The sequence below is a fragment of the Chamaea fasciata genome, unplaced genomic scaffold (assembly GCF_029207755.1).
Source record: "Chamaea fasciata isolate MVZ Bird 193981 ecotype frontalis unplaced genomic scaffold, bChaFas1.0.hap1 SCAF_1, whole genome shotgun sequence".
Classification (NCBI taxonomy): domain Eukaryota; kingdom Metazoa; phylum Chordata; class Aves; order Passeriformes; family Sylviidae; genus Chamaea; species Chamaea fasciata.
In genome coordinates this window covers 89,526,979-89,545,446 of record NW_027094086.1, presented here as the reverse complement: position 1 = coordinate 89,545,446, position 18,468 = coordinate 89,526,979, and the positions used below count along the sequence as shown (strand labels likewise).

General features: G+C 41.0%; 1 protein-coding gene across 23 annotated transcripts in view; it reads right to left on the bottom strand.

The window, feature by feature from the left end:
- The window catches only part of ATXN1 (ataxin 1), a 339,029-nt gene that overhangs the window by 188,963 nt on the left and 131,598 nt on the right, over positions 1-18,468 (bottom strand). Inside the window, exon 8 of one of the 23 annotated variants that reach the window (XM_066188786.1) lies at positions 2,654-2,752. The exons of the other annotated variants lie outside the window; for them this stretch is intronic. The gene's annotated coding sequence lies outside the window, so the exon portion shown is untranslated. The remainder of the gene's footprint in view (positions 1-2,653; positions 2,753-18,468) is intronic. 23 annotated transcript variants of the gene reach the window in all.

Sequence of the window (18,468 nt, the reverse complement as noted above, 5' to 3'; positions counted from 1 at the left end):
CAACTTAGCAGTTAAAGAATACGATCACACAGGTGTGGTTTTGTTTGGCTTTTTTTAGTAAAAACAAAATGTTTTCTTAGCTCTTCCACGTGTTTTTCCAAATTGCATTCTTTACTGCTCCCTAATAGCCTATTCTGCTCAAGGATCACAAACCAGACAGATGCAAAGACCATGGTTCCCAAAACCCTGATAAATGCTTTATCCAACCACTGACAACATCCCCAGCCCCAAGCCACCACTAGGAGAAGCAAGTGGCAGTGGCTGGTGCCTGAAACAGGGAGAAAGGCTAAGTTCCATGGAAAGTGAAAGGTGAGGCAGCTTTCCAACACTGGCTGCCTCTGCTTGCCAAAATAGCAATGCCCAGCCCACGCCTCACTCCTACTTCTGTGGAAGATGCACTTGCTTCCCAGGAGAGTTTACTCTCGCAATGCAGATGTGCTTCACTGAGGCAATCGCGCTCTGTTGCGTAACAGAACACAGAATTAAACAGTGTGTGCTGATGGGTGCGTTTTTGAAATGTACACCACAAGTTACTGTGGAGTTCAGTGATGGTGCCAAGAGTGCTAACAATGATTTTAGCAGGGAAGAATACATCATATCCTCCCTACTCCCACAGCTTACTCGAGTTGTAATTTTGCAAAATCCTTTTGTACTTGTCAGTAAAGTACAAAGTCACACATCTGTGTGACTTTTGTTTGATCTTTGGTGACTGTGGGTAACCTCACCTTGACACCTAACGCACCTGCCCCAGCAGCAGGTGCAGGGCAGCTCTGAGAAGAACCTGGCAGGTGACTGCACCGAGGTGCTCAAAGCTGAACTCTTCACCCCAGGTCCTACAAAAAACGGGGTTAGAAAAATAAATAAATAAAATCTCAAGCAGAACCCAGAACCAATCATTTCCAGTCCTCCCTGTGAACAAGGAGGAACAACACTGCAGATGCTTCCATACTTTGAATAAGACTATACATACATTTAGATTCTTCTCTGTTTCCAGGAGTTGCACAATGCTATTCCTCTTCAGAGGAATACAGGTCTTTTCTGAAATATATTATGCATAACCTAGTTTTCCACAGCAGAAAACTCACCAAGGGAATACTGTTTGCTCATACCAGAAATATATCCCAAAATTACAGTAATTTATAGCCTCATTTTCATTGACAAAAGAAATAATACCATTCTCTTCTGACAAATATCAGTACACGGAAAAAAGTAATGAATAAATGTCTATAAACAGGTATCAAATAAAGCAACTGTCAATCACCGCAACAAAACTTTAATTAAATCATATGGTAAGCAAAAACTAAAAAAGTAAAAACACGCCATATAATCTGAAATCAAAATAAAAATTTGTCTGTCATGCCAAAGCACAATTCAGAGCACTAAAATACCATAACATGTTAAGTGATCGGTCATCTAACTGTTAATTGTAAAGTTCCAAGTTTACAAAACAAAGACAAACATCCACATTCAGCAAAGTACTTTGGCATGTGTCAAAGTACATCTGTATTTTAGAAACATATTTTATGTGACTGAGTTTAAAACTCTGAAGCTGTTCATATACACCGGTACCGTGATTTTTTTTTTAAGAGACAGAAAGTGATCTGCACTGTTCACATTTTAGTATTACAAATCAAATCAGCATTCAGCCTCAGCTGAATACATATTTTTGGAGACACACCAGAAAGAAACCTGAGGATTAGTCCTAACACAAAAGGATGAGGGAGTTGCTTGCTGTCATCCTGCCAATTTTCCAGAACAGAAGAGTTAGCAAATGAGGCATAAAAGGATGTGAGCAAAGAAACTCATACCTGCAAAAAAATGCAGAAATATCAGGTGTAGAAGAAAATGATAGTAAGTAGTATCAGGCCAAATCACAAGAACTACTGACCCATCTGAAAGTCCTTCTGGCTTCAGCTGGAAGTACTTAGCACCCTTAAGGCTAGTTAAACTTATAAGCCATCCTAAATTGATCCTATAACTTATATTTGAATATTCATCACTAAACTTTTTATGCCTCTGACCTTCTATTGGAACCAACATAAGGCAGCAGCACTAACTGAACCTCTAGTTACATTGAAGAAAATCTTCCTGAGTGCTCCCTATCTGTAACTGTAAAGAAATTAATACCGTCCTCTCTTTATTTCTTATAGTGAGACTGGTAGCAACACCAAATATACCTATGCTATTGCTGTAGGGGAAAACCCAAGAAGTTCCTATTTTGGTCTCTGAAAAATCTCTCAATAATGCAGCTGGACGGCTTTCCAAGTACAAAGACAAAGGGGGGGCACTGCTGAAGTGTGTGGGTGCACGCACACACACGTGCAGACCAAGTGCCAAAGAAAGAGGCACACACTGGATAGTGCAGATCTCTGAACAGGAATGCAGCAACCAGCCCCAGCTGGGGCAGAGGGACAGTCATGTTATGGTAGGGTTTGAGTCAGCTGTGCACCTCCAGATCTGCCAAAGTGGGCTGCCAGGTTTCATCTGGCAAAGACTACTTCTGCGGGAGGGGGAAAGCCAAGATGAGGATGAGGAGCTTCACACCAGCCTGGGGACATCTTGTAAGTCACTATAATTATTCTGATACACAAGATTGAAAAAATGAAAAGAAAATAAATTAATTAATAAACTGAAGGAAAAAGGTTTAACTTACTGAATAAGACACCACTTTAAGAGGTTTCCCCACTTTCCCTGCTGTAAAGCACTTGAGAAAAATTCAGCCACTGAGCTACTGCTTTTCTTGACCTTTTCACTGAAAGAGAGCAGAGTAAAAACAGGAAACAGCTAAAATGATATGCATTAAAGATGCTTCATGTTAGGAAAGTCTTTTGAGTCAATGTTGCAAATTCACCGTTTGTCAGATTTGCCACTATACTGCTTGCTAAAGACTATCTATTAAGAGCAGCAGCAGTCAAAGCAGGCATGTTGCCTCTCAGCAGTTGCAGCGACACCATACACACCATACAATGCAGCTATGTAGCATTTGCATCTGGTGCTGGTTTTCCACACCCAAAAGTTCACTTTATGTCTTTTGATTAATTTATAATGCCCTGAGCCCTAGGCAGATTTGCTCTGCTGATTTCCCTTTTCTTAACAATAATGCAAATAAACATGGAAATAAATCTATTGTCCTTCCACTAATTCTGTTCTTTGATGGTTTGGTTGATTTACTGTGGTGAGGAATCAAGAGTGAAGTGGATCGTAGCTTAATACTGAGTGTGGTTAATCTTCCCTTTGCATAATGCTGGTACACTATGGCCCAAATACCAGAGATTTATTTGATGTGTACATGCTTTCAAGCATTAGTAAGCAAGTTGCAGCCCATTATGAAAGAAGAGCAGATCCAAACAGTTGTGAAGCTCTTTATGTACTAGATTGGCACCGGCAGTGCAATATACTTACTTCTGCATGTGTACTACTTTTAAAACTTTGGATGCTATTTCATGACAAAATATAGTTTTTTAACCTGTAACTAAAAATACAGCTGAGATCACTCCCCATGACCTGATGCACTGTTATCAGAATCACAACAAAACTGTGCAAGAGGCGCAGTCTTTTTCTTCTGTTTTTCTCTTTTAATTGATTTTATTCCCCGTAACATAACCAAAACGAGGAAGAACATATACTAGAGCCTCAAAAATGTACAGACACATTCATTCCCATGAAAAAAAAAAGTGTCTCTTACTTCACACTTCTTACTCTTCCATTACTTTGAAGAAGGTGCTATAGAACACACAGAAGTAGTCTATGAAATGTCATTGAATTTTTTACTTTACTAAACCTATCAAATAAATTACAATCCTACATTCTATAACTAAAATATTCTTCTTGTTGTTCATTTACAAATTTTAAAAAAATATTGTTTCTTTAGAAGCTGGTCTTGACAGCAAAGCATTAACTTAAAAATTAATTTTAATAATGGAGTTTCAAGCAATGGTACAGTGGAAGAACTTGAAGTGCACAGAAGTTACTTGCATGTGGCAATGCTTCCTGGATAAAAGACCCAGTGTATGTCTACATGTATTTTAACACACACAGGCAAAACCCACCCAAGCTGTAACGTCAAGTATCAATAAGTCATTCTCACAATATGGTACATTTTTCCTACCTACGAGAAGAATCCTGACCCCACACTCAGGCAGCAGCTTTAGAGTATGGTACCTAATTCCTTGCACTTTCACATACATTTGTGATTTGCAGCAAATCCCCCAGTGTTTATACTACATTCACTGACCCCCCACATAGGCTACAACTGTACACCAGCCGTCATTGGCCTAGATTTTATCCTGTCCTGGGGTGAACACTGACTTGGGATGACTCAGAAACAGTTGCCTCTGGTTTTTTCCCCTGCTTAATAAATAAATAAAGAAGCCACAACAGAGACAGAGAGAAATTCAGAGCTGGAAGCAGGAAGGACTGTTCAGACAGCAAGTCCAAAATCCCATCTGCAGAGGTGCAGAAAACGTACACTCCTGGAGCAAGCTCTTCAGATAAAGCCTCAAATCTTGGTGGCAGCTATCAAATGGACACAAAAGTATATGCCTACAAAGGAGGTGCTGTGAGAACAAACACATCAGTGACTAAGAGACGCCGGGATACCACAAAAAAGTAACACAGTAAGAAGAGAGGATGCCAGTGTCTCAGATAAGCAGTTATGGCCATGTTTACTTAAACTGTTCTGCTGAGCTGTTCCCGTTTCAGGCAGAAAACTTTGATTTAAGGAAGAGACTTGCAGTTCTGTCTTCATATTTTTTTCCCTTCAAAGCATGAAAGAACTTCCTTTTTCAAAACCAATTTAACAAAGTTTACATCCAAACCCTCTCAGTTCCAAAAATGTCAGATCTGAACTCTATTAAAAGCAGCAGTTAGTGCAGCCAAACGTTCCACTGTACATTTAATAGACTACAATTTTTCTAATGCCTTACTGCCTGAAGTCTGTGATCTGGAAAACCAGCCAAGCACACCCACCCAAGAGCAATGACTGCTACAGGGAAAACTCTTATCTCCCTGTTGTCCTCTATCACCACTGGCATGAACAGACCAGGGACTCTCCAGCTGCAGACAGTAAGCATACAGACCACCTCTCTGGCAAGAGGAAGCCTGAAGGAAGCAGACAGATTAGAAATGAAAGTTGTGCCAAGCATGTAAGCACAGAGCTACTGTTTCAAACTTCAGGTCCTGCAGTTTTATGGATGTGTTTTATTACTTGATTTTATTGGACCCTTCTTCTCCTAGCCTACTGCTTCCCTCATATCACTTACAGTTCCTCCCATCCGTTTCTGCCTCACATCCTTCAGGCTGGAGGACTGCCCAGATCGGCTTCCCTAGTTCAACCACTAACTCCCTTGACACCAGTGAGGACCCGAGCAGGCATCTGCCCTGAGCTCAGGTGTGAGCATCCTGCACACCCAGCAGTACTTTCCCCTGCCTGGCCTAAAGGATGCTTGATACAAGCATTTTGATGCAGATTTCACAGTTGCCAGTTGTGACATTGGAAAACAGAGTTCATGCAGTCTCCTGACAAAATGCCACACCGCCTGTTCTTCCATATAAGGCATACATGTAGGAAAGTAAAATAACTTTTCTGATATGTTATGCAAAGAGAAGCAGCTTCCTGGTACCTATTAGAGCTGACTGGGAGCTAAAATGATACTAACAATACTGTTCAGTTGAACTCAAGCAAGGTTCCATGAGTCCCAGCATGAAGAACCCACCGTTTGGCCTCTCCCTGCAACCACATGTGGGCAAGGCCCATGCCAGGGGTACCCAGCCTGGCATGTCCTGCTGCCCCTCCTCTGTCACCCTGCACCACAGCACCCATGGCCCAGAACAGGAGCAAGGCTGTCCCCATCTGAGCAAGAATTTACTCCCAAATCAGGTTTCCTAAGCATCAAACCTGCTGCTGAGGAGCATTTTCCACTCTCTTGCCAGCCTGACTGCTCAAAATGAAGCAAAGGTATGGATGACTGCAGCTCATTCCATGTTATCGAGCCAATGGGTTGATGTGGATTTGCAGTAAAGCAAGAGAGGCAGCACACCCAGATATGAACCAGGCTAAACTTTTAGGAATGGTTTCTCCTGTTTCGGGCCCATCTACCAGGGAAGCAGTGGAATTTTTAAAGAGCAGTCAGAAAGAGTGCAAGAAAAGAGGAAAAAAAAAAAAGGATTATTTGCCTATATCTAAATAATGAAATGAGGCATTTTTCGCTTCCATGCTTCAGTATCTCAAAAATAAGAAGGAAAGTGTTATTATTTAGTACAAGGTATGAGAAATGAATGGATTCCAATAAGTAGCAATAGTAAGACTTTATTCCCTCTCATAACAGAAACAAGCAGAAAACATTTTACTCCAGAGGATGAGTTTTCCAGAAGGCTTTCAAGTTCTCTGAAAACAACCATAACTGTAACAATTCTCACAGAATGTTTGGTAACTTTATCAAAGAGGCTCTCTGTTAAACATTAATTTTTATATAGATACACTTAGCTATTTACTTTGTGTTTTCAAAGTCAGTTCATTTAACTACTTTATTATATCAGTAAAGAATTTTGGATGTCAACAACTGCATATATAGTCAAAGAGAAAGAAGGAGGTGCTAATTGACTCAAAATGGACAGGGAAAATGGCATAAAAATGAAACAGTATAATTAATATTCTAAAAAACAACTGGCATACCAAAAAGGCAAGTTTTATGATCTCTCTTCACCTGCAGAAAGGCCAAGCAAGCTTTCAATCTTTTTCCACTTGCCAGGCTCCTAAGGTTTTCCCGATAAAAGCGAAGCCCACCATAGAACCATTGCACCAGCTGACAGCCAGCTTAGCTTTCCTAAGTCCCTGCTCTTCAGAGGCAGGCTCCAAGTCAACAGGTTCACAGACCACAGTCACTGGTCACTATTGGCACCACAGAGTACAAACTAAAAACCACCATTACACTGCAAATCAACACTCTGCCGCCCGCAGCCTGCAGCCCGTAGGAACATTCCCGCCCTGATGCACACGCAGTGCAACACTCTCATATCCAGTTATGCCTAAGGGGCAACATTCCTAAAGGATAGAAAAATTTCGGTAATAGACATTATGCAACATTTGAGTTGTATTTAAACTAACTCCAGGCTTAGCAGTTAATTGCCTTATTTTTCAGGTCTGCTGAAACTGTGCAGAAGATGAGCAGGTTCACAGGCAGCCCCCACATTCCTCATTCCTCTTTCGACCCCATACCTCAGCTGCACCACCAGCATGGAGCATGCACAAGCATATGCTCTCAGGATGTACCTGACCCTGCAGCAGCACAGAGCAGCAGAAAAAAATCCATTAGGAGCAGGTGCTGCAGGGGCAGACAGGAAAAATTAAAATCTGGTCACCTGCACCCAGGCAGTTCCCCGTCTCTGAACAGCACACAGGCAGGTGAGGCCCTAGCTTTCACAGTTTGAGATGAACAAGCCCCAGCACTCCCATGATCCCCTCCCAGAGGCTCCAAAATGTCCCCCCAGGAAGGACATCTCCCAGGTTTGAAACCCCTAGTCCCAAGGGTTCACATGTAACTACATAATTCTGACCAGAGGCATGAGCAATTTATCTCTCCTTAGCCAAGTGATACCAGGAGAAATTATCTCTGGATTGAACTGCATGAGGCTTTCTGGTCCTGCCTGCATCCCTTCCTAGTTGTTCCTCAATTTTTCCAAAAGGCAGGGTAACGAACTGCACTCAACAGGGCACAGCACTGAGGTACACAGACTTTGGTACTTCACACATATTAATCAAGAGGACAGCAAAAATGGTAAAAAAAAAAAAATCTGGGTCATAGTCCCAACTTATTTTAAAATCACTAGCTATGAAATTCATGCTCCAAATGTCTAAAGATTCCGCTTTGCAACCAAATATTTAATCATTATTTAGAAGAGAAAGGTTGTGGACAGTTACACCTCAGGGTATTTCCAGAAATGACAAGTATTTTAACATGCAAATTCACAAATTCTGCAGCATACCGAATTTGAGTATCTACTGTACATCCTGGCCATATACCATATTGCTAGCAAATACCACAGTGCAAAATGGTTTAAGACTACCTATATCCCTAGTTAAACATTAGAATGCAGTTTAAACAATAGTACAAAATGCATGTTATATATGGCATGGTTTGGAGCAGCTACCAATATGCTGTGTCAATAATCTATGGATTAATAGGGCCCCAGTGCACAATAACACCTTGGCCACTCACAGCTCCATGGAAAATTATTCCACTCAGCATGACAATTAGCTGATGTTTAGGCTTATGTCACAATTTTTCAGTCACATTTTTGTGTTGGTCAGCTCAAACATACAACTGTTGGGGTTTAGGGGGTTTTTTATTGTTCTTATTTCTTTAAAGGTATGATCCTAATTTCATTAATTTGCCCTAACATCAAGGAGGCAGGTTCAGACACTAAATTAGAAGATAAATGTTATTTTAACGATTTACTTCCATGTTCCTTTGAGAAACTATACTATATATATATTTTTTTAATTAAGTTAACCTATTATTGTACCACTGGCAGTAGAAGCAGATGATACTCTGAGAAACAGCTGAAGAAGTTGAGGAAATACAGGATGTAAAAAAAGTCATTCGTTTCAATATGATTATTCCCATTTTGGGCTGTGTTTCTGGGCAGTTCAAAATCAAGACACTTTTCTAAATTTTGGCATGGGAAACAGGCAGTAAAATAGATCTATATAATCATTTGTAGCAGCAACCCATCTTGTAACAGGCCAAGGTCTCATAACTATTTTATTTTCTTGGTTTTTATTTACAACAGAGGTCTGAATAGTCAGGTGAACAGCTGGCCACAGAATAAAATGTCATTTATTAGTTATAGCCTAACCTAGGGTGTAGGAGGTTCACCTTCTACTCTGTAGCTCTAGAGGCTCCCATACAATCACCAGCATTTGTGCCTGGGCAAAATTACTTCAAAATAGCACACTGGAATGCTTCCAAGATAACATTTTGCATTCCCTCTGTACATGCTGTGAATCACCTTACAAACTGCACAGCCCTGGAGAGTAAGATCTCCAGTGCACTACTGTCTTAGTCCAGTTCTCCTTCGTGAAAATGAGATTGTGCCGAACGAATTCAACAACTCACCCGGGCAGGCTAAACTGCCACTGGCATCACCGAGGGGTCAGGAGTCTGCCTGCTTTGTACTTGGCAGCAAGGGATTTGCATTTCGTAATATAAGTGCTCTTGTTGCACCCTTTTTACAAGAATGCCAAAAACTGCCAGGGATCTGGGATTCCCCAACAGCCCCCTGCAAAAGGTACCTCAGAGGGGTTGTTCCCATGCAGGTTACCCTCACTGAGACATAAAGGCTTTGCCATCGTTCCAGCGAACTGCCCAGCATTTCTGCCTGCCTCCAGTGGCAACACACACCTAAAGGGAGCTGCCACACTTGGCAAAGCAGAATGGTGCCACATCCACATAAGTATGTCGCAGCACCTACAACTACAAGTATACAAATATTTCAGGAGGTAGAGTGTACTTTGGTTTAGGTTGGTTGGTTTTTAAATACACACCTGTCTTTTTAATTTGTTGGGTAAGCAGTTTGTGCAGAAAGAAGCATTATACAGTGCTAAAGTAGGCTAAAAATTCCATTTGCATTCTAAAGATAAAAATTACCATTAATCACATCTGAAAATGAGAGAGTCTGAAAGCACAAGATATATTTTTGAAGAGGAAAAGTGGTCACCGCTACCAAAACACTTTCAGAAGGGAGGCTGACAAACTTTTCCTTCCTGTCCTAAAAAATAAAACGCCTTTAACTAGTTTGCATATAGCTAAAGAGCTAAAATCAAACTGGTGCAAGCTATACTACCAGTACAAAGCCAAAAAGGTACTCTACATACTCCACTGACAAGGAATTTTGGAAAGCAACGTACCTGTCAGTACTATGACCAGCTAAGTGACTTACCAAATCATCTATATAACAACAACTGCCAAAAGCCACTAAGATTTATCAACAGTTGGGCACATCCACACCAGCAGCGCACTACAGAGAGCGACAGAACAGAAACATTCCTGTTCCTTCCATGGGCTTGGCTTGGGCTGGCCTCTTCTGCTTGCACAGTATCATCAGCTTTTCACCAGTCTACATCTTTATTTTGCATCCTTTTTGAGGGACCTTGTGAATGCAAAGAGGACGAAGTCCTTGGGCTCCATCATGTAGGTAGGCTGAAACTTACTTCACATGAAGGGCTGTATTCTCCTGGTCTCACCACACTAACTACAAAAATCGAGCAAGCCATAACAGATTTATAGTAAGGCATTGAGTACACACTCATGTGCACACCTGTCAGGGAGCAAGCTTGCCTGTTTAAAAAAAAAAAAAAAACAGGGACTGTCAGCACTATTTTATGTTTAGAAAAGAAATCTCTCTCTTTAATAAAGTAACCTGTTGCCAAATCTCAACTTCACAGAGGATAACTTACAGTGCATCTCAAGCAAGTTTGAGACTGGACATCAAAGACTATACATGCCCATGTGTCTTTTTTTGAGCCCACATCCAATCATGTATTTGTACAAGCGAATCCAAAACACTCCGTAGCCCTGTACTCTTAACCTTATTTCAAACAGTCTGCGTCAAACTGCAAGTGGGGGAGGAAGGGGAAAGACAGAAATGGCAAAGACATCTCTTTGCTTCCAACTTTCTCTGCAGAGATATTACCAAAACAGGACATAAAATGTCTAATCCTGAAAGGTAATTTTGTCACAGTTTTCACAAGGCCTTTTTTTCAACATATATGAAGGGCTTTATAACTTTTCTATCTTAATCTGATCAAAATGCCATCCCTCCTCCGGCAGCCCTGGCATTCTTTGTGGTGAACTGTTTCAGTATCAATATTAATACTCAAATGTCAAGTTTGTCACACTACATTTCCTGTATTATTTAAAGCATTCAGAACAATTATTATCTATGAAATATGAAATGGTAAATTTTTGGTACCTGCTCACAGTTTCAGCAGCCCTATCTGGGACAGAACAGCACTTACATTAGTCACGTGGCATTTCACATAGAAATGTAATGTTCAGCTTTTCTAGCAGTACTTCTGCATTTCCCCAAATTGTCTTTTGTTTCTAGCAAAGCTACACATTTGTTCTTTCTCTGGAGTACAACTGAGCTCTGAATACCAATCCAATTTACAGTATTTAGGATTTCAGACGTATATTCCCTAACTGATACTAACTTTTACATATAATGAACCCTTGAGCTTTGTGGGGTTTGGGGGGCTTTTTTTTTTAATATTTACAGAATAGTAATTCTGTCTTTCATCATTTCTACTGCTCTGAAAAAAATATTGCCTCTTTTTTTTTTTTTTTCCCCGTTTCAGTACTTGAATTGCTTTCTTTTGTAATTACCTAGATTGTGGTCACGCATCTTTGGCTATAAGGAGTATTTTTGCTGTAACACGTAGGTGTCTTCAAAAGCAACATATTTTAGAGCTGCACGGCTGACAATGCACTGAACTGTCACTCCTTTCTACAGGGTTGCCAGAGTTCTGGCGAAACTTCCATACAATAGCACCAACTTAAAATAACGAATGCATAATAATCTACATACAGAAAGGTGCATGTTAATTAGATACATTTTTCTCCTTGTCAGAAAACAGCTTCACAAGGAAAGCATAAAAACCACACTGAGCCTTCCATTAACAGGGAACACTTCATAGATCAAAATGAAATATTTCAAATAGCTTAAGGAAAACTTTATTTTCAGTGTACAGCTTGATGATGCCATGAAGAACTTTGGTACCATTGCATAAGTCAGTTATTTCCTCCATTCTCCCCTCCAAAAGTGGAGGGTGACTGCAGAACATGCATGCTTCTTTCAGTCTTAATTCACTCCAAATTTGAGCCAAAGGGGTCTGATCCTAACACTCCTAAAGTCAACAGGAGGAATGCCAGTGGGAACAGGGCCTAAACCAACATTTCTACAGTAGTCAACAGCTATGAGTTATATAAATACTTGCTAATATATCAATACTGACTGGTCATCAACATTTCCATTATGATCTTTGTACTTAGAGATGGCTGTACATTGGATGCTATCCATACTTCTCTCCAGCCAGCCAAAAGGAATTGTTTTTGAGGGGTTCAAAGCCCTCCCTCTCCTCTGGAGACCTGCAGACAACTAACGGAACCATTATTTTTCACACAAATCAACAGGATCCTACCATCCTAGGCACAATTCTAGTTTACCTGCTTAGATACAATGTACTTTTGCAGGGCCATAAGCCAAAGGAAGCTTTGGTTTTGTCTCAGGAAATCAAGGGCTACCAGATTTTTCATGTAGTATATCATGAGGTCAAATTATCAGGACTAGAAATACAACAATTAGGTGTGAACAACAGCTTCTGAATATGTGCCCTGCAATAATTCTTCACTTTGTCAACAGGGCATTGAGAATTATAAATTTAGTAATAAACAGCAAAATCTAGTCTACCAAAATAAGGAGCCTGTTGCAGATGCTTTTGAAAAAATACCAGGGGTAATACTAGCATCACAAGCAGTATTCTTCCCACTCCTATCAAAACAAACATCCTTGAATTTGATCTTGCACTCAGAAGAATGGCTGTTTGTCAACAGAGCCTCAGCACTATTATAACTGAACTCATTATTTTAAAGTGCTTGAAGCACCTTGAGCATGACAGAAGACACAGAAGAACAAATTCTGTTGGACAATATGAAATTCATACTAATGTAAATCAATGCACATTCACAAGATAAGCTAAAGCTTTCACCAAAAAGCATTACGGTATATTTTGAGAACAAATTCTAGGAGCAAAGCACGAAGTTATTTTAACCAACCTACCAACACAACTTCATGAATATTTCTAAAATGAATCCGAGTCTTTTCTCTCCTTCCTGCTCCTGGAACGACACTAATATGAGGCCACCAAGCTGCACAGATCAAGAATCAGCTCTAGAAGTAGTTCTTATTTCTGAAGAAAATAATTATTAAGGGAACCAATTTTTAAGAGCAATGTGGGTAAAATGTGAGTGCAACTGCTTCATGCATTAGTTGAGAGGTTTAGCTGAAGGAATGGGCAAACAGTACCCTCAGTTTTTACAGTGAAACATGTTTGTTCCTTCACTTGCCCTTCCAGTAATTCTCTGTATATACTCATTCATCTTCAAGTCTTCCCTGGACCGGAAGCTGAATGTTGCGATGGACGGGTATTTGCAAAGTGGTCCTATCACTACCCCCCTGAAACTCAACAACTTCACCATGTAAGATATCAACCTGCTGAGAAGAACTTGCTCTGAGAGTGCAGAGCACTGTGCTCAGCAGAGCCTGGGCCAGAAACAGCATGATGGACACCAGGAACACAGCACTAACCAGGTGAGGTGGGGTGAACTCTTGTGTGGAGGCTTATAGCACGTTCTTTCTTCACAGCCGAGGTGTTTCAGTAGTTTTTTCTAAGGTGCAAACACTCAGAGTTTATACATTTATGTTGACAGGTTAGCAGCTTTGTTTTCAGTAGTAACCACAATTTCTTTTGAAGTTTTTAGCTGAAGTTAAGAGATGACCCAGGTCAGTACTCACACATCACACACCACGGCTTTTCTCAAACACAAGAAACAAAAAGCCCAGCTAGAGTAAACACCACTCACACACACCACAAAAGCTCTTACTTTCCATGTCCATCCAAGACCACAGATTGTCCTAAGACTGAATACTGGCTCTCCACAAAGGACCTCTGAGCCTATCCGAGTGTCTCAGCTCCCTGCCAACCTGCCAGCCCCCAACAACAGGGCATTGCACATAACAGAACTGCCCTCAGCCAGCTACAGCAATGCACTCAGCAGTGGCTGAGTGGCAGACAGTGGCTTCTTTTCATTTCATACCTTCTTGTACAGGCCTTTGTAAAACACACACAGAGGATCTTTACTAGCACGGAGGGAAATCAGCGGCTACAACTGCAAAGCGCCGTGTTGCTAGCCAGAGACGAGGAGCACACAATCCGATGCTGAATGACTGCCAGCAAGGAGGAGTCCCAGCTTAAGGCCTCAAAAGCGCTTGGAAAGCTGTTGCCTGGCTGATTACGTCCCCGTGAAAGGGTAAGGCTCCAGAGCAGTGTGCACAGCAGATTAGAGGCAGGGCTCCCAGCAGCGCCAGCAGGAGCTGCAGAGCTGAGCCGACACACGTACTCTGCAAGTGCACCCTGGTGCGCGCTCACACGGCAACGCGCCTCGGAGCGCCACTGCCCTGGGAACGATACCCGCCAGCAGCGAGACTGCAGCCCCCGGGCAGCCGTCATAAATACGTGCTCAACAACCTCGCAAGTGAACTGGTCCTTAAGAAAATTTAAACGCCGAGTGAGGGATGTGGTAAAACTCCAATCAAAAGAAAAAAAAAAAAAGTAAGGGCAGCATCTCTGAAAAAAGGGACAATTTGGCATTTGCAGTGTGTACAAGATGTCTTCATACACTTTCCTGATTCCTTGCCAGTAACTATTCAAAAAAGACCACTTTACAAGCAAACAGGTCTTCAGTACAACAAATAATAAAAAAGAGAGCAAAGCTTGTGCTATTTAAATATCATGAAACATTCTGCTAATCATGCACAGATGGAAGTACAGACGCTTCTGCCAGACGCCTTGTTCAGAAACTTTGCTCTATTTTTAATTATTTGATGCACAGAGGACCTGTTTGCTGATTAAAAGGGCACTGCCTTTAAAAGCACTCCATCAATATGGAGTCTAGCCTTGTTTTTAAAAGAGGACTTTAAAAGTAGTAACTCATACCTCCAAGATCTCTGCACCAGTTTTTATAATCTTAAAACCATGTGGTTGGGGTTTTTTTCAGATGTTTTTCTCACCTCGAGAAACTGCCTACATACAGGAAAAGTGAAACTAACTACACTCAAACTATTGTTAAATTCATTGAGTAAATCAATTTGGAAAATGTGTATTTTCCTCTAATATCCCTTAGTCGGTATTTTTTTGCTTGTTACTTGTAACAAGAAGGGTTATCAATTTCCAGATAGAAGTTATTTTTGATGGTTTTCTATTTAGTCAAAAACCTCCTTTTTGAGAAAACACACCAACTCCAGAATTATCAACCAAAGTAATTATTAAATTGTTTGGGGTTTCTTTTTAGTCTACTATAACCACAATATCATTCCAATAGTCAGTTCATGGCAAAACCACGCTGATACACAAAAAATAATAAATTAAAAAAAAAAATTAAAAAACACCTCTTATACGTTTCCACTTCACACCTTAAGTGAACTTCACTCATTCGGTGGGTGCTTCATTCCTGTATTTCTCCACAGCAGCCCAGGAAATTTTCCCGCTCTGAAGAACCTCACTCAAAATGCATACTATGTCACTTTTATTTTCTTTTTCTGAATGAAGTGCTTTTCAAAAATTCTTTTTTGATTTAACTTATATTTCACAACCTATTACTATAGAACTTTATCTCTGGAGCAGAGTCATGGTATGAGAAGAAGTGATGACAAAGAAGTCCGAAGAAAAGTGCTAAAACTTCTACTTTTGACCCATCAGTATGACATGTGAAAATGGTACTAAACGTTTTTTAATTTACATTAACAATTATTGCTATTAATACAGTAAAAGAATCCTTTGATTAGAAGATCACATGGTATCATAATAAAGTAATAGGTTCTCCATTATTTTATGAGCAAATGACCCAAACACTGTGGCTCCTGGCTCAGGTACAGAGAAAATAACTGAATGGGTTCTGGTTTTGTGGTTTTTCATTGGTTTTGTTTTTTTACCAATGCCAGCATGTAACATTTTACAAACAAATATATGCTACTGATTCGTTATAGATCAGCTGACAAGCCTAAGAAGCAAGATGTCTGCTGAAGAGACACTGCAGCCGGAAGCCAGGGAAGACTGGCAGGGGCACACAGGCTGAAAATCCAATGTTCAGCCAGGGAAACAGGCACCCACAGAGAAGCTTCAGAGAAGAAATAATGGTCTTTTCCCATGAGGAGAAGCGGAAGGCGGCATGGAGTGAAAGGCTTGTCCAGGCAGATCACTGGGGGTTGCAAAGCTCAGAATCCAGCTATGACTAACTAGGAAGGAAGAGAGGTAGATGAAACAACATTCCCATTTGCATTTCTGCAGAAGGGCATTTTAGATACATAGAAACATGCACAGAATTCAAACGGAAGAAAAGGTCTACACAAAATCTAAGTATTGTGCCGGTAACAAACCCAGTGAGGGAGCTGTGTACAAGTAGGTCAGATATGCAGCAGCAAGAACTGCTGAGCACAGGAGAATCTTGGTAGAGAAGGCAGTGAGGAGAAAAATTAATTGGCCAGCAACAAGAAAAAGAAGTCTGGAAATGGTTAAAACAGGACAGAAGGATAAAAAGGCAAAACACTGTTTGGGCTATGTAAAGAAAGATTAGTCTAATTCACCAACACATCCACCTGGAAGCACAGGAAGGAAAGACTGATGACATTTGACTGAGGAACAACTTTCAGTCTCTCTCCACTTGAAGGAAAAGCCAAGTGACTGCTCTGCTCCTGCCAAACAAGCAGAGTCTGACCAGCAGCACTGACCTGTCTGTGACAACTCTGAGCCCAGGGGCTCAGACACACCCCAAAGGCCCCAGACTATCACACCACATTTACACCCACATGGCTCCATTGAGACCACCCAAGTGAGTAACTGAGGTGGGAACCTGACCCCTTATTTCACTGCAGCCTTTGGCGGAGCACCCCGGTGTGATGTGCAACACGCACCCTACACATGGATTAAGAAGAGCAGCATAAAACCACTGGTTGCTGCAGTCTAGGATGCACAGCACCACTGGTTTCATACAGACACCCTGGCTGAGCTATATAAACAGCACCAAACACTGCAGCCAGCCAGCTGACAGCTCAGATGAACGCGCTTCATAGCAGAGCTGCACACATAGCAGAAGTGTGTCTTAGTTTGCATTTCTCCCATTCCATACAGCCAACATGACATTCACCAAGTTTGACCCCTTAGGTAACAGGCCTGTACTCGATTGCTGATGTTTAATGTATTTCAGATGCTTACCTTCTACCCACCTCAATTTTCCTGAGGGCTCTTTCTCACTGTACACTAACAGATAGCAACATCTGGATAGTAGCCTCATGTAACAAATGTCATACTTCCACTCAGGAATTACTTTAATTTGCTCAGTCACTTCACATTGCATTCCCTCTGAATTTGCTACTGAGGTGCAATCAAAATAAACCAGTGGTGACAAGCAAATGGCAGGACGCATCCATGCTGGTTGTGTTGCTCTCACACCTGAAGACCATGCACCAAGAATGAGTTACTCTGTGATCTTGCGCAAATATGGAACAAAATGCAGACTTTAACTCCGTAAGTTCTTCCAGGATTGCAGTATCACGTCTGTTTTATGACACTGTCAAACGCATTCGTAAGCTATCCAAATACCATACAGTATAATTTTAAACTATAGATTATTGGACTGTAAACTCCACCGTCATCCTCTTTCCCTGTGAAATAGGATATAGATGTGTTACACATACTCACATGTCACTTACCTCTGCCCAATTTAATTAATCAACTGTCAGGTTCACAAAGGAAATCACAAGTGATTTCCAAGACTGTCATTAACAACAAAAGTATCAGGCCAGATCACAGCAGAGATCCAAGAAAGCTTAGCAAGAGTGGTAAGACGGAATCATGAAACTCAGTCCCGATTCAAAGAGGAGACAGACAAGTCCTAAGCAAAGAGGTGCGGCAGCTTCTCAGCTCTGCAAACAAGCAGATGCAAACACAAACCATTTGACCAGACCAACCAGGTCATCCTTGGCTAGTCCATCAGCAAGTGTTACTTACAGAAGAGTGATGCTAACAAGGTAGCTGGTGGAAAAAAAGGCAAAGAGAATCCAGAGGAAAGAAACACATTATCTAGGATGTATCAAGCTTCCATTGTAATAAAGTAGAGGGAAAGTACCATTTTATTTGGGTGCCAAAGAGGTGGTCAACAGAGAAACCTCCACCATATGTTAGTGAGTTGGGTTTTCTTTGTTTTCAAGCCAAGTCCAAATTTTAATACATTACCATGTAATTAAAATCTTGTGTTAACTGGAGATCATGGTCACAATATTCATATGTTAATGTTTTACTTGAATAACTACTGATGGAAATAGTATTGGCATGTATCCATGTGTCTGGGGCCAAACACTTTAAAGTTCAATCTTAGACACCTCTGAAGAAGGCAGATGAAGATCCATCTAAATCAACATCTAATAACTCTCTGGCTGCCTCTGGAAAATAAATAATGATACGATGGCTCAGGATGCAGGTCCATCCACAGAAGCTGTAATAGTTTGAAGAAGGATTTGTGAGGGGACAAGTCCTGTCAATGTTTCGTATCACAGGTGGGGCATCCTAAGAAAGTCATATTTCTTTTCTGATTCTTACAGAGGATTTCTGTTTTCAGCAATGCCTATATAGCACTA